Source organism: Penaeus monodon, unplaced genomic scaffold (genome assembly GCF_015228065.2).
Source record: "Penaeus monodon isolate SGIC_2016 unplaced genomic scaffold, NSTDA_Pmon_1 PmonScaffold_7299, whole genome shotgun sequence".
NCBI lineage: Eukaryota > Metazoa > Arthropoda > Malacostraca > Decapoda > Penaeidae > Penaeus > Penaeus monodon.
The window spans coordinates 10,001-16,149 of NW_023662437.1; the positions used below are offsets into that span (position 1 = coordinate 10,001).

At 49.0% G+C, this 6,149-nt stretch overlaps 1 long non-coding RNA gene across 1 annotated transcript in view; it reads left to right on the forward strand.

The window, feature by feature from the left end:
• LOC119571648 overlaps positions 1-5,701 on the forward strand; it is an 8,126-nt gene extending 2,425 nt beyond the window's left edge. The window contains exon 3 of the long non-coding RNA XR_005228628.1: positions 5,689-5,701. This is a non-coding gene — a long non-coding RNA (uncharacterized LOC119571648). The remainder of the gene's footprint in view (positions 1-5,688) is intronic.
• The last annotated feature ends 448 nt before the right edge of the window (positions 5,702-6,149 follow it).

Below are 6,149 nucleotides of genomic sequence, written 5' to 3' on the forward strand. Positions count from 1 at the left end.
GCGGAAAGGCGGCGTCACGAGGTAGTAACGTTGCAAGCAGAGAAGGCAGACGAGGTTCTGGCAACAGATGCCAGAGTGTCAGATTTACTGGGGTCTGCCTGGGGTCCGTGGCAGGAAACCCCCGGGCCTCGCAGCATCGTGTCGGAGCCAGTGGTCGCTGCAGAAGGCTGGGGACCCATCCGAACCGCTCCCTTGGGTATAGGTGGCGGCAAACTCGGACCCGGTCAACCCGCCTCATTGCCTCCCTCACCCCCTTCCTCCCCCCCGGGCGTGTTAGTTCACGGCACGCGTTCTCCACCCTGCAGCCCCTCGTCCTCCAGACATTCTGTGAGGTGTAAGCCAGCTGAGTACGACGGGAAGGTGGCCTGGGAGGCATATGTAGCCCAATTTGAAATGCTGGCATCTGCCCAGGGCTGGAGCCAGGAAGAGAAGGCCCTGCAGCTGGTAACAGCGCTAAGGGGCCCCGCAGTGGAAGTGTTGGGGCATCTGCCGCCATCTCAACATGCCTCTTACACCAGCGTGGCGGAGGCTTTGAAACGCCGTTTCGGGCACCACCACCAGGCCGAGGTATATCGAGCCCGCTTGAAGAAGCGGACTCGTGAGCGTGGCGAGACACTGTCCCAGCTGGCGCAGGATGTGGAGGCGCTGGTAAGGAGGTCGTACCCTGCGGCTGCGGAAGAGATGATTGTGGTCCTGGCCCGCGATTTCTTTGTTGACGCTTTGCAGGACCAGCAGCTGCAAATCTACGTCAAGCAGGCACACCCTGAGGACCTGCAGGTGGCGCTGGCGAGGGCCTTGGAGTTTGAGGCCTTCCTGAAGGCAACCAGTGGCCTAGGGGCAGCTGCTCAGCCCCGCCATGACTTCCGGGGCCAGAAGGCTAAAGTGATGAGATTGCAGATTGAAGAAATTGGTAGAGATTTGGTATGGATGTGTCAGAGGCATAGATGGTTAAATCATCAACATATAGTGATGACCGGGCTCCTGATGGTAAAACTGAGACAATATCATTAACAGCAAGAAGAATAAAGTGGTACTGAGCACACTGCCTTGTGGGACACCTTCGATTTGGGGACAGAAAGATGATGTGGCAGAGGCGATTTTGACCTGGAAAGTGCGTTGGGAGAGGAAGGACTTTATGAAGACACCCATGTTTTCCACGTATGCCTAGAGAGGACAGTTTGTTGGAGAATATGGTACCGCCATGTCGTATCATATGTTTTTTCTAGATCAAAAAAAATAGCTAGTACGGATTCATGGCGTGCAAATGCAGATGTAATATATGTCTCAAAATGAGCAAGGGGGTCAGCTGTGCTTCTGGCACGGCGAAAACCGAATTGGGAAGGAGAGAAGATTGTGAGATTCAAGATACCACATTAAGCGGAAGTTCACCATTCGCTCTAATAGTTTTGCACAAGCAGCTAGTTAGTGCGATGGGGCGATAGTCCTTGAGGAAAGGTACCCGATTTATTGGGTTTCAGGAAGGGAAGGATAAGAGCTTCTCGCCAATTAGAGGGAAATTTCCTGATGTCCATATGTGGTTGTAAATTTTTAATAGGAAGGATAAGGAGGAAGATGGGAGTTGCCGGAGCATACGGTAGTGAATACCGTCAGGGCCTTCATGAGTGTTACGGCACGATTGTAGGGCAGTAATGAGTTCAGAGGAAGAAAATGGGCATTATGGGACTTATCAGAGGATGGGGTGAAGGTAATGGGGGTACGTTCTCTGGTGGTTCTTAATAGAAGAGAAGTGTGGAGAAAGGTGAGAACCACTACTGACCTGGCTGAAATAATCACCCGGTTCATTAGCGACTTGGAGAGGATCGAAATGAGGGTATTTCGAATATGGAGGTCAGGGCTGGATGGGGGGGATGTTTGCCTGATAGTTTATGAATTCGGCGCCAAACATTTGAGATAGATGTAGAGGATGTAATTGATGAAACATATTTCGCCAGCTATTTGTTTTTACTATTCCGGATTGTACGACGGAGATAGGCAGATGCTCTTTTAAAGGAGATAAGGGCTGATAGTTGATTTGGACTACCTCTCTTGTAGCGGTAACTGTTCCAGGCTGCACGTTTTAAGCGAAGTGCTTTAGTGCAATCAGAATTCCACCATGGAACACATTTTGGAGGTATATGGTCTTGAGGTTCGAGGGATCGCTGTATGTGCAGCTCTTAAGACTGTATTTGTGAAATACTGTATCATTTCTGAAATGGAGGTGAGGGAGGATGGAGGGTATGAATAGCAGAGAGTGAAGTGAAGTATGCCAGTCGGCTCTATCAAGCACCAGCGTGGGGAGTTAGGGAGTGGTACTATGAAGTAGGAGAAAGGAGAACTGGAAGTGTCACTATAGGAAAGTGGTCTAAAACTGACCAGTGGAAATCTAAATGAAGAGAAGGGGAGCATAGAGAGAGGTCAATGCATGAAAAAGATTGCGTGCGTGTATCAAAGTGGTGGGGCGATCTGAGTTTAGAATAGTAAGGTCAGCTGTGGAGAGAAAGCGCTCTAGAGATCGGCCTCGGGAGTTTTGTGATAGAATCACCCCATAGAGTGTGGCGCAGTTAAAGTCACCAACTATGAGGAAAGGTGGTTGAAGTTGGGAAATTAGATTTTCAAAAGCAACAAAGTCAATGGGGTGGAAGGGGAGAAGTAGACTGAAATCACTGTGATCCAACGATGAAGGAAGATACGGATAACTGTGCAAGGGACATTGGTTTGAAAGGGAGGTGTGACATAAGGTGTTTTCTGATTGATAGTATGGATGAGACATAAAGGGAATGTGGGGAAGAACAAAATGATAATTGGGGATTGTTATTGGAGGATGTGTAAGAAGGTCTCTTGAAGGCATACAATAGATGGATTATAGAGGAAAGGATATGACGAAGGTCAGGTCTGTGGGAGCGGAAACCGCGAATATTCCAATGAAGGATAGTTATACTTTACTGATATAGATTGTAGTACGTGTTGGAGATTTTGAGGGGGAAGCTAGAGGGTGGGAAAAGGATTGAGAGGTCTGAGATGGGAGAGGTGTGGGAGTTGGTGTTCTACTAGGAGGGGTATTAGGAGATGGAGGGTCTGAGGAAGGGGATACTTGTGACATAAGGGATTCACGTGTGTATCCAGGAGGGAGTGGAAGGGATAGAGGGGATGGTGGGAGGGTTAATGTGGGCGGGGTTGGGGTCGGGGGGGATGGGCTGTGTTGGGAGGGGGTAGGAGGATTGGGTGTAGGGGGGATATCGTTAGGAGGAGGATGGATATCAGCAGTTACTTGGTGTGTGGAAGGAGCAGGAGTTGTATTTGGAGGTTGAGTGTCAGTTTTCATGAGGTAATCTTGAATATTTTCAATGGTTTCTTCTGAGGAGTTGGTTGGGAGTTTTTTGGGGATAAAGGATTCTTGTGAGGGGGGAAGAGAGGACTGGTGTCTCAAGCATAGGAGCAAAGGAAAGTGGAGGTGATTGTGTGGTAGGGGAAGAGGGGGTGGAACGTTTGTTCTGTCTGTTACGGGTTGTGCGAGGAGGGAGAGGTGAATGTGTTGGGGTTGTAGTGGTGACTGAAATATCTGTAGTAGAGATTGGAGTGTCTGGATTTAGGATGGCAAAAGAGTTTGACTGGGGAAGGTAGGAGGTAGAAGAGGGGGGGTTAGATGTAGGGTGGGTGGGTTTTAGGAGAATTGGTAGAGTGAGCAGTATTACTGGAGTAAGGAGTAAGAGAGAAACCACGTCGACGTGCTTCTTGTCTGGCTTCACGTAGTGTGAGTCCAAGTTTGAATCTGAGAGTTGCTACCTTAGACTCAAATTTGTAGGTGGGACAGCCCCTATAAAATACATTATGGGGGCCGCCACAGTTGGCACATGTGCGTGATTGTGCACGGCAGTTAGATCGGGTATGGCCAGGTTGGGCACATAGTGGGCATCTGGCTGTGGAACGGCAATGTTTGGCTGGGTGTCCTAGACGCCAACAGTTTTGGCACTGACGTGGAGGAGGTTGGTATGGACGAACAGGGAGGGATTCTCCTCCTATGTAGACGTTAAAGGGAAGGTCATGTCTACGGAAGGTAATTTTGGCTATGTTAGTAGGTTTCTTTCGATGACCTCTGGGGGGAATGGAGTAGCATTGCACTGATGTTGCATCATAGTCTGTGAGACAGGCAAGTAGATCTTCTCCCACAATCTGACCATCTTTGTCATAGATTGGGCAATTTGCTGGGGAATTGAAACTGTTCCGGTGCAAGTATTGAGGGTTGGATGGGGTTCTGCAAGGATGGGGTTACCATATAGGTCCTGTTAGTTTTGTTAATGCTATAGCTTGGTTTTCGGATGTTACTGTGACAAGACGGGAGCGGTCGGGTCGGCTACGGAAAGAGACTTTACCTACTTGTTTTTGGAGACATTGTTGGAAGAGAAGGGTGTTGTCAGAGTAGGGAGCTGTGGGAGGGATCACGAAAAATCGGTCCCATTTGGCTGTGCTGAAGAGGGTATTCAAAATTGTTGTAGAGATAGGGGTGGTCGAAGGGCGGGGGCGTGACGAAGATGGAGTAGTGTTGAGGGAGGTAGTGTTATGGGGAGGTGGGCAATAAGGCTGTAAGGTATTAATAAGGGGAGGATGGGGTGGTTGATGTTGGAGGTTGTGGGGGTAGAGGTGTTGAAGTTGAGCTTGCTGGGAGAGTGGAAATGTTCCTTAAGGGTTGATTGTTGGCTACTGTACTAGTAGGCATTGATGAGGGGGTAGTTATTGCAGTGTTCGGAGCCGTGGTCAAAGGAGAGCCTGGGGTCAGGGAATCTGGTGGGTTTACATCGTTGGGGCTATTTGATAAGGGGCAAGCCTCATTGTCCCCTAATAGTGGGGATAAGTTTTTCATTACTGGCCATGGTAAGCCTGGATTATGTTGGGGATAAAACAGTCCACCCCTCAGGGTCCCCCTTGAGGGGTAAGGCTAGATAACTAAATCAGGGGAATACCGTGCCCATGGCTCCCTCAGGCCGTTCAGGACTGGCGCAAAGTCAGCCTTTCATCCTTTCAGCACGGCTCTCACACCTTAGGAGGTGGATAGCAGAAGGGTTTGGTGAAGGGATAGAAACGAAAGGTGGGAAGGAAAATAAAGACCATGCAAAAGTAGTTGAGTCGAGGGCTGAGTCCCAAGGTTGGGACTCCTAAGCCCCCCCACGACAACAACGGGCAAGGGATTGGGGGGGTCAATTAAGAGTTTACAATGCTATAGCTTGGTTTTCAGATGTAACTGTGATGAGACGGAAACGATCGGGTTGGCTATGGAAACAGACTTTGCCTACTTGTTTTTGGAGACATTGCTGGAAGAGAAGAGTGTTGTCAGAGTAAGGATCATGAAAAATTTGTCCCATTTGGCTGGGCTAAACAGAGTAGTTAAGATATTTGTAGAGAAGGGGGTGGTAGAAGGATGGGGACATGTGGAAGAGGGAGTAGTGTTGAGGAAGGTAGTATTATGGAGAGGTGAACAATAAGGCTGTAAAGTAGTAATAAAGGAGGATGGAGTAATTGATGAAGAAGGTTGTGGGATAGAGGTGATGAAATTCAGAATGTTAAGGAAGTGGAATGTCTCCTGGAGATTGAGTGTTGAATTGGGTGGATAAAGTACTAGTAGGCACTGATGTAGGGGTAGTAGCTGCAGTGCTCAGAGGAGAGCCTGGGATCGGGGAACTGGAAAAGTTTGAGTTGGTGGGGCCATTTGTTATGGGGCAAGTCTCATTGCCCCTAATGCCTTCATTACTGGCCATGGTAAGCCTAGAGTATGTTGGGGAAGAAACAGTCCCACCCCTCAGGGTCCTCTTGAGGGTAAGGGCTAGACAACTAAAATGGGGAATACCTTGCCCATGGCTCTGGTAACTGTTAAGGACTGGCACAAAGTCAGCCTTTCAACCTTTCAGCATAGCTCTCAGACCTTAGGAAGTGGATAGTAGAAGGGGTTGGAGATCGGACGGAAATGAAAAAGTGGGAGGAGAAAAAGACCATTCAAACTTAGTTGAGCCTAGGGCTGAGGACCAAGGCAGGGGAATCCTCCATATTGAGCCCCATCCACCCCTAAGTCTCCCACGACACAAAGGCCAAGGATTGGTGGGACCTCTGAGAAGTGCAGGAAGGGCTGTTAAAAAAGAAGGAAAAGGGAAAAAAAAAAA